Source organism: Chrysochloris asiatica, unplaced genomic scaffold (genome assembly GCF_000296735.1).
Source record: "Chrysochloris asiatica unplaced genomic scaffold, ChrAsi1.0 scaffold00427, whole genome shotgun sequence".
In the NCBI taxonomy this organism is placed as follows: Eukaryota; Metazoa; Chordata; class Mammalia; order Afrosoricida; family Chrysochloridae; genus Chrysochloris; species Chrysochloris asiatica.
In genome coordinates this window covers 1,338,327-1,349,158 of record NW_006408945.1, presented here as the reverse complement: position 1 = coordinate 1,349,158, position 10,832 = coordinate 1,338,327, and the positions used below count along the sequence as shown (strand labels likewise).

The window sequence follows — 10,832 nt, the reverse complement described above, 5'->3', positions numbered from 1 at the left end:
TATCAGAAAGTGGAAATACATATTGTTGTTGTTGTTAAGTGCCGTTGAGTCAGTTCCGACCCATAGCGACCCTGTACAGAGTTTCTGAGGGTGTAAATCTTTATGGGAGTAGAAAGTCTCATCTTTCTCCCGCGGAGCGGCTGGTAGTTTCGAACCACTGACCTTAAGGTTCACAGCCCAATTTGTAGGGTTCCAATCATATTTTACAAATTTATACCAAAAAAACCACACAACAAATTTAATCCTGACTCTGTGATCATACTTATAGACAAGTACCTTCAGTACTACGCTTTCCTTAGTAATGTTGAAAAGTCCTCAAAAAAAGGTCCAATTGAAACATGGGCTCCCAAGAGCATGTTCTGAATCTGCAGCCTTCAAAACAGTCAACTCAGAAGGTTATGACAACTGTTTTTGTTTTTTCTTTTCTAAACTTTAAAGAAGCAATCTTTTATTCTTTTTCTTTAGGGCAGAGTAGAACTGCCCCATGGGGTTTCCAAAACCATAAATCTTTCTGAAGGCAGACTATCACATCTTTCTCTTGAGGTGTGGCTAGTGGGTTCAAACTGTCAACTTTTGGATTAGCAGCCAAGCGCTAACAACTGCACCACTAGGGACTCTAAATTGTCTTTTTTTTTTACATTTTTACTGTGAATTCTGTGATAGTTTACATAGGAGAACGCTAGCCTTACATTCATCCTATCTTATTTCATTTCATTGCAATGATTAGAGTTCCCTGCATGCATCATCAAACAACCAAAGGGTACAACCCACAAGCCTGCCCCGCTGGTCAGCACATAGCCCCTCTCCCTCCCAGAGTCCAGAGTCCCCATCTCTGCCTCCATCTCTGGCGTCACTGCTTCTCTGGATAGGGTCCCGCACTCCGCTCTTCTCCCTTGATGGTCCCAGAGTCATCCTCTCATTTTGGGTAGCCAGTGTCTATGTTGCCCTTCCCTGACAACCTTGTGTACCAAGGGGGTGGGAGTGATCCTTGCTGTAAAGATTTGTTCCCTTTTTTGAGCTACTACATTCATAAGTAATGAGCTCTGGTAGTGTAGTAGTTATGAATCGAGCTGCGAACCTCAAGGTCAGCAGTTCGAAACTACCAGCTATTCTGTGAGTGAAAAATTAGGCTTTCTGCTCCCGTAAAGAATTACAGCCTCGGAAATCCTGTACAGGGTCACTATGAGTCAGAACCGACTTCACAGCACATAATCACCACCACCATATCCATAGTTATAGGTAAAGTTCATCAAATTGTAGTGGATTACTCTTTTTTTCCCCCCTCTTCTTCTTCTAGTCAAATTTTGATCATCCAGCCATCGAAGCCACGTCAAGTGGGTACTATCTGCAAGTATGGGTGTTCTTGTGCATCTCCCCTCACTTCATATCAGTTGGATGCTTCATTCTTCGCTCTAGTCCTCTGTGGCCGTGCCACTGCCTCTGGGCCCTAGAGTTACTGGGTCTTGCCATACTGCTGGCCCATCCGGGTCTCCACCCGGGTTCATGGGGGTCTGTTGAATGTGGTCCGGCTTAGCAACTTCATTGCTATTTTTTTCCCCTCTTCCCTTACGAATGACCATCGATGTCACCAGCCAGACCTCAGGCTTGCTAATGTATTTCCCTTGAGTTTCAGTCTTGGAAGGGGGTTTGTATAGCAATACTTTTTGACTTACCTTCATGTGTCTAAAACGGGGTAAAAAAAAATCACATTAACATGAGGTTGACTCTTGGTGTGCCATTGTGAGATATGCACTGGATTGCTCACTAAAAGGTCGATAGTTCAAACTCACCAGCTGCCCCTCAGAAACCCTGTACAGGGTTACTAAGAGTCAGAATGGACTCAGTGGCACTTAGCAACAAGACAACAATGTGAGTTACACATACAATGTCACCTCCTTGTTTGAAAGAATTATGGGAACACTGAAGATTTGGTAATTATCAAAGTTAGAACTCTGATAGAAAAATCTTTGGAAGATTGGATCAAATTCTTGAAAAGGCAAAAAACAAGGTTTTTTTTCCCTCAAGTCATTCACCAAGACCATTTGACTCTTATGTGATATTTTATTCTAGGAAAATAGGTTCCCTGGTCATATAAATGAACTGAGAGGAAAGAAAAACTTACTGTTTTTGTTAAGTGACTTCAAATTGTTTCTGACTCATGGTGACCCTGTATAAGGTTTCTGAGGAGTGGAGTGACAGTTGAGTTTGAACTTTGTGGCCCAATGCTTACTTACCCTATAGCACCACACCAGGCAATGCTAAATGCTAGCAAGTTTTTACAATATTTTTATTCTGATGTGAGATGATGTCATTCCAAGAGTTTAACATCTTCTTTTAAAAAACTTTTGAATATATTTAATGCCTTGGATAAATATATTCTAAATCAGTTTTTTTTTTTTTTCCTTCCAAGATATCAGAAGATATATTTCTTGTTAAAAAAACTAGAGTGTAATTAAAGGGGGATTTTGTGGTGGTTATGTGCCGTGATTTAGGTAATGACAAATTAAGCCTGTTACTGAAATTTCCTTTTTATAGGTCAAACTATGCAGAATTATTTTTGAGATTCTAATTTTGATGGAATATCTTATACTATTATAATATTCTCACCAAGAAAATGTGGGATTTGGATATTTGAGCATTTTGTCTCCCTTTTAAATATACGTGCCCAATAAGGAATGGTGTTGTTTAGTGCCATCGAGTCTGTTCTGACTCACAGGACCCTGTATAGTGTTTCTAAGGAGCAGCTGATGGGTTTAAACCACCAACTTTGTTGCTAGTGGCCCAGTGCTGATTCTGCATTGCCACACCAGATGGAAAAAAATGAATCACTATATGAATCTAGTATTTTCGGATTAGGTTGCCTGAATGTAATTACCTGCAGACAGTTTCAAAATATGCTTTTTATAGAGATTATCTTCCATTCTTAGAGTTTGTTTGCTTTCTTGTAGTGATTTTAGTCATTTTGGCTCATTGTAGCATCATGTTCTGCCAGTGATAATGGTAAGAATTAATCCTGAACTATCAAAATTGATGATACAGAACAAGTCGGCAGCTGTTTAAAAAACAAACAGATAGAAAAGGACAACTTACAGGAGAGAACATTATAGTTCCATGCCATATATAATTTGAATATATTGTAATACTACTGAAATTTGGATAAATCTGCCTGCCTTGAATGTCAATTCTTCTAGGAATTTATCCCCAAACTGCAATGCTGTGTTTCATTACCTACTGTCATTTTTAAATCATGTCACTTGAATAATATGAATTGCTACACATTTTACATCACCTTCACTATTGTTTTCTTTTTGAGTGAGAAGAATTATGCTCTTTGTGAGTCACATCTTTTCATAAAGGGAATACATCCTCTGGGTGACATTTATTATTAGTATGCCAATCAATTCCCTCCTGAAATAGTAAGCAGAGATTTTGTGTGTGTTTTCTACATTGAGGTTAACTGCAAATCTTACATTAAATAAATGTTTAGACTATTGGAAGGAAGGGGTTTCTTAACTCAGTTTAAGTTTTCAGTACTATATCATTTATTTTCTTTCTTTTTAAGATTGAATTCTTTTATCACTTCTCCAGTGGAAGATAGTTATATTCACCAATAGAACACCAACGCATCATTTCTCAAGTAGTTACTTTCTGAAAGCAGTTGGTGGAGAGGATTTGATCTGAGTCTGGGAAACACCAATTTCTTTCTGAACCTTGTAGGTTTACCAATAATTTAAGTGAGCCAAATAACCACAGTCTTATTTTGCCTTGTCTCTCTCTCTCTCTCTCTCTCTTTCTATTTTTGTTGTTGTTGTTGTTATTGTTGTTAAACAAGAGTGTGAGTAATGTCTTGTAATCATCAGGAATCAGCATTTAGAAAATCCTGTTAGCATCATAAAGTTCTAAAATGCCTATAGTTGTGAATAAAAATAATAATGAGAAAAAAACCTTAAAAAATAATGGGTTTGAATTACTATAGATACAGTTATGCTTCCAGTTTGAAAAATATGTTACATTATATAGAAATTAAGTATAACTCCCAAGTCAGCAATTTTTATGTTGTTATTAATGTAGACTTGAAATTAATAGCATCTATGTTATAGTTCATAACTTACAAATCAAAGAAAATGATTTCAGTTTCTTTAAGAAAGAAACAATTTGATGAAAGTATTCAGAACTCATTAATAGGATTCCCTGGTTGTGCAAAAGGTTAATGGACTCAACTCAGCCGATAAACTGAAAGTTTGGAAATTACAAAGTGCACCTCCCAGGAAAAGCATGGAAATCTACTTCTAAAACATCTATCATTATTGTTGTTGTTGTTGTTAAGTGCTGTTGAGTCACTTCCGATCCATAGCAACCCTGTGTAGGGTTTCCAAGGAGCAGCTGGTGAGCTTGAACTGCTGACCTTGTGGTTCAAACCAATTTTGCCATCCAGCGCATTAACTCAAAGTGTCACATATAGACCCTATGAAACACATTTCTACTTTCACACACATGAAATTCCCAGGAATTGTTTTTTGAAAGAATAAAACTTGAAAGCAGAAAGCAACATAATTGCTCTGGAAAGCCAGAAGTGGGGGTGATAGGAGCATCATATAGAAACTTTCAATCAAGCCTCTGAGGTTTATGCTTCTCACTCACGATTTGAAATCCTAGAGAAACATCCAGTTGGTCAACCTTATATCCCACGTCTTCCACTGTTGTCAGAGTTGATGGGGTAAAGAATTGATGTGGCTAGGGCATGAGAAAATATAATATCCTGGGACAGTAGCTTGAATGATTCCAACAAAACTATAAAAGATGGGACAGAGGTCATTTGTGGTGGTATGTTGGTGAATAGTTAGCAACTGACTCTTCAGAGGAATTCATCACAAAAAGTGGTACTTGATGTCTTTGACATCAATGAGAATTACAAACATTTTATCTGTATATAAAGTATATTGTTTTTATTTTTATTAATAAACAACCTTAGTATTTATTATAAAACATTCCCTTTGTTGTATGCTGGCATTTCATAGTTTTAAAGACATATCTATATTTTTTATATGCTTATAAAAGGAAATATGCTTATGAAATGATTCACCTGTGGATCAATGCTCTAAGTCCTGTTATAAATATACTGATGTCATAATATCTTGAAAGGGAATTAATTACAATTTATTAACATTCTTAATAAACATTTGGAAAGGCAGTATAGAATAACCACTAAAAATTGATGAAATGATGATCCTCTTACTAATGAATATTACAAAAGAAAATGTGTGAAGAAGTTCCCAACTATCTCTGCAACACTCACAGTACCAACACGTATTACAGGGGAGTTAGAAAATCTTCGAAGGACACCACATCAGTACAACTATCAGATATTCTGTCAAATCAAGGACAGAGAACTTAACAGAAGTGGGACTACCACTTAGAGATAAACCTCAATCAAACTATCTTGGGTAAGATGTTTTTCTTGGTACCTAGGTTCTCAATAGAGTGTAGTGCCATAGTCTACAAAGGTAGAATTCTGACAAGGCTATGACAATAGTCAAAAGTTTGACTATACCGTGGTCTGTTTGTATCTAGTCTTATAATACCAGTCTAAAAACATATGCTGTTGTTGTTGTTGTTATGTGTTGTGGAGTTGGTTCAGACTCATAGTGACCCTGTACAGGGTTTCCGAGGCTGTAAATCTTTATGGGAGCAGAAAGCCTCATCTTTCTCCCACGGAACAGCTGGTAGTTTCGAACTGCTGACCTTGAGGCTCGCAGCCTGATTCATAGCCACTATGCTACTAGCAACTCGTATATTCTGCTAAAGGGGAGGTTCACAAACACTTGGCTGTCCTAGCCCTGAAATCAAAATCATCAGTGGGAAGTCCCTATAGTTTTCCAGGGCAGAGAGAGCAGGGTCAGGAGCCAGGTGGCTTCATCTCTGCACTGACCTGGTCCATCTTTTAACCTGGTCAATTACCAGGAGAGATGACCTAGTATCCTTAGATAACAAAGAGTACATTTTCATTCATTTTATCTTTAAATATCGTGATGTTTCCTTAGGATAAGCACTGGACTATGAACTGCAGGTTTGGTGGTTGAACCCCACCAGCTTTTCCACTGAAGAATAAGTATTGGCCTGCTAACCAGAATATTGGCAGTTCAAACCTACCAGCCACTTTGAGGGAGAAAGATGAGGCTTTCTACTCTCACAAGGATTTATAGCCTAGGAATCCTATACAGGGTAACTAGCAGTTGTAACTGACTCTATGACACTTAACAACAACAGTGTATATTCAACCACATTTTCATTATAACATATATTTGATTTGATTATCATCTGTTTTAACTTCTACATTAATTACAAAAATAATATTTCCTTGAAAATTTATAAATGAGAAACCATGAATCTTACCTCAGCCCTCCTCTACTTTTTAGTACTATTGTCTACAGATTGCTGTTGTTAGTGGCTTGGCTTTGCCTTCATTACATCTGTTTTGACATGTCTGTGTATACTCACACATGGATATAACTCTATGAAGGCTATTCACTCTATATAGGTAACTCTTAAAAGTGTTCCACATCTGCTCTTTCAATTCAAGCTTTCCAGATTACTCTCTCTATACTCAGTCATTCGCTATACATTTCCATGAGAATTATGTCCCAGCACCAAAGTAGTCATGAATTTACAGATACTTTAAATATCTTATAGCTGCCATATTATATTACACTCTACTTTCAGTACAAGTAACCAGAAAATTTTTCTTAAAAGGAACATCAATTCATATATATTTTCTGCTCAAAATGCACTTATATTGTTTAGAATAAAAGGTGATTTCATGCAAGAAACTCTGCCCCCTCTCTAATATGTCCCCCATCCCTACTCTTTACCTCTTATGCCACTCTCCTACCATATCTACTCCTTTCTAAGAGTCCGGAGACACTATCTTCCCTGAGTATTCCAAGCAAGATCCAGCTTATGGATGACTATCTCTCCTAGAAAAGAGAAGTAATCAGAAAATTATTTCACTGGCTGTTTTCTCTGCTTGAGATGTTCTCCCTTAGATATTCTAATGCTTCATTGCTGATCTCTTTCAAGTCTTTGCTCAACTATCACATTCTAGGTTAGGCCTGCCCAGACTACCCTATTTATAACAGCAACTTTGTCCTTGACATGCCTGATCTCCTATCCTCAATCTGTTTGTTTTTTTCTTGGTTGTTCATGGAACTTGTGCCAATGATTATATGCAAGATGGTATTGTTCTTATTTATTATATTTATCATCTGATGTTCCTCATGAGAATATAAATTCTGCAAGTACAGAAAATGAGTCAGTGCAGTCCCAAAGCCAAGAAGATTTAGCTTAGTAGAACAGTTATTCAATGAACTTATGTATTTAGGAGTTAGTGTAGCAAGGAGCTCTGGTAGCGTTGTGGTTATGAGTCGGGCTGCTAACCTCAAGGTCAGCAGTTCAAAACTACCAGCCACTCCGTGGGACAAAGATGAGGCTTTCTGCTCCCGTAAAGATTTGCAGCCTCAGAAACCCTATACAGAGTTGCTATGAGTCAGAACTGACTCCATGGCACACCACCACCACCATAGCAAAATACGGGAGATGCAAGTGGTCGAGTCAGATTGGTAAGATCTATCAATCATCTTCTGTAACTGTAATCATAACGAGTACTTACAATGTACTTTAAAGGTTTGTTATGATGATTCAATTATCAAGTATATATTAACTATAAAGAACACAAGACATACTTGAAACATATTGATTCATTAATATTATATACGAATATTATTCTTTGATATATATTGTTGAATGCCATTAAGTAGGCTCCAACTTATAATGACCCATGTAGAGGGTTTCTGAAGCTGCAAATCTTTTTGAGGAGTGTGGGGGAGAGAAAGCCTCATCTTTGTTTCATGGAGCATTTGTGGGCTTGAACCACTCACCTTGTGGTTTGCAGTCCTGTGCTTATTCTACAGAGCTACTGTGCTCCCTTTTTACATATATTGTTGTTAAGTACCATTAAGTCAATTCTGACCCATAGCGAGGAGCTGAGGAGCAGCTGGTGAGCTTGAACTGCCAACCTTGCAGTTCAATCAGCTTTGCAGTCTGATGCATTAACTCACAAAGCCACACCAGGAGTCCTTATACATACCCCAAAACACCAGACCCAATACCATCAAGTGGATTTCAACTCATAGCAATCCTGTTTGGGTTAGCAAGACTGTACACAATTACGGAAACAGATAGCCTCAGAGTGGCTGGTAGGTTTGAATGGCCAATATTGTGGTTAATAGTCCAGTGCATATCCTACAGCATTACCAGGGTCCCTGTATATATACATTGTGGTGTTGTTGTAAATGAGATCCAGTTGGTTTTAACTGATAGGAGCTCTGGTAGCGTAGTGGTTACGAATCGGGCTGCGAACCGGAAGGTCAGCAGTTCGAAACTACCAGCCGCTCCGCTGGAGAAAGATGAGGCGATCTGCTCCCGTAAAGATTTACAGCCTCGGAAACCCTATTCAGGGTCGCTATGGGTCGAAACCGACTCGACGGCACTTAACAACAACAACATCCCTATATAGGTTTCCCAAGGAGCGGCTGGTGGGTTTGAATCACTGACCTGGCGGTCATTAGTTCAGTGCTTATCCTACAGTGCCACATATAGGTCTTTGTATATTTGGAATCAATGTATATATTTATACACTTGAATTTTGCCTCAATGATATCCATTTGTTTTCTTTCTAAATAGCACATCCAGATCTCATTCTTCATTCAGTAAGTATCTTTCAGAGCTTATTCTGTACTAGGCACTGTCAAATTCTTGTTTTTGTAGTGTAGTAGATAATGCTTTGGGCTGATAGCCACAAGGTCAACAGTTTGAGTCCACCAGTCACAATATGGGAGAAAGATAAGATTTTCTGTTCCCATAACTATCTAGACTCGCTTTGAATCCGAACTGATTTGACAGCCCACAGCATTTGCAGCAGCTATACTTGTTATGATTGTATAATATTCTATAGTATTTACATATAATTACTTAATCATTCCCATAAAAATGAATATTTTATGGTCTCTAGTTATTGCTGTTAAATGTAACACCCTTGCAGCATAATATAACAAAATTGAAACTTGAACATAATAATACAAGGGGTCTCAAAAAACTTCATGGAAATATTCCATTATTTTTTAATTCTATTTTTCCACACACTTTTTTAAACCCCTTCCGTCTTCTCCCTGTTCCATTGTTTATATTTAAGTTTTAATATAATTTTTATTGTGAATTGAGTGGTTTTATAGAAAACATTATACGCTTTACAATTCAACAAATCGTACACTTTGTTTCATTTCAATGATTGCTATCCTCTCTGTGGAACAACAGTCATCCGCTTCCTCTCTGTGACTCCTATTTCCCTTCCACCCACCTTCCCTTCCTGTCTCATCTTTGTCCCTAGGCAAATGTTGCCCCTTTGAATTGAATGATTGGTTGTTCCATCATTCATAGTGAGCATATCTTACTAGTGTTGTTGTTCCGCCTATAAACCTAACTACTGCTTGGCTGAAAGAGTGTGTGTACCTTTGCAGACCTGAAGGGTTGTCAGAGCCATAGTCTCTGGTTCCTCCCGTCTCTTTCTGACCAGTAAACTTGGTCTTTTTTTTTTTTTTTTTAATTTTGTTCCACACATTATGTTGCTCTGTCCTGTTCACAGCAGTTGGTAGTGGTAGCTGGGTATCATCTAGTTCTTCTGGTCTCAGGGGCATGGTGACTGATAATTACATGCTCCATTAACCCTTTGGACAAATTAACTCCAAGAATCTTCAATCCCCATCATTATTCTTTCTTTGGCACATGGAGAGACCTGTAGCTACACCTTAGACAGCTGCTCATGAGCATTTACTCCCAGTCGTTCCTCATCAAAGTTGGATTTAGAACATTGTCTTTGTGTACTATATTGTGCAGATTGGCCATGGTGTCCCCTTAGAGTATGGCTCTGAGCTCCCAGGCTCAGCTACTCATCGCCTTAAGGTGTTTGATATATCTAAGATGTTTTCATCATTTTGTAAGCTGTATGAACCACCATATCCATAGTGGTGTTTGCAGGAGAGGTAAATACTCATATACCAATTTCCTCATTCACACTCTTGTATGTCTGTAGAACACATAAATGTATACATACATATACACATCTCTCTATATATGTATATTAATATACATGCATACCCACATACATACACGTAAGTACACATATATACACAATCTACTCTTCTTTCCATAATCATTCAGCATGTGTCTCTGTCCATGTATCTACACATAGAGTATTGTTGTTCTAAGGTTGTGTCCATATCACTATTTATCTCTATCCCCTTTATCCCTTTGTCTTTACCTGTCTTCATCGTACTTCTGCTAACCTCATTTTTTTCTTGTAAATTGCCCTTCCCTTTCTTGTATCTTGCCCTCCCATCACTCAAGTTAACATGTAACTACTCTGTAACCTGAAGTCCTGGTGTGGCGTTGTGGGTTAATGCGCTGGGGTGCAAACTCGTTTGAACCAGAAGTTTGATGTTTCAAGCTCACCAGTCACTCCTCAGAAATCCTTTACAGGATCACTGTGGATTGGAACTAACTTGACAACAGTTAACAACAACAACTCTATAACCAATGGACTTGCATCCCTGGCAACCAGCAAAGAATGTTTTGTTTTTCTCTTTCAAACTCTTATATATTTGTGGGATATGAAAATATGTATGTCTCCCTCTTCCTCCTTTACACATTCAGCCTGTGTATCAATCCATATATCTATGCCCAGAATACTGTTTTCCAGGGTGAAAGGGACAGATATATAT

The 10,832-nt window shown here is 38.0% G+C and overlaps 1 protein-coding gene across 1 annotated transcript in view; it reads left to right on the top strand.

The window, feature by feature from the left end:
* GRID2 (glutamate receptor, ionotropic, delta 2) overlaps nucleotides 1-10,832 on the top strand; it is a 992,360-nt gene that overhangs the window by 194,130 nt on the left and 787,398 nt on the right. The gene's annotated exons all lie outside the window — the stretch shown is intronic.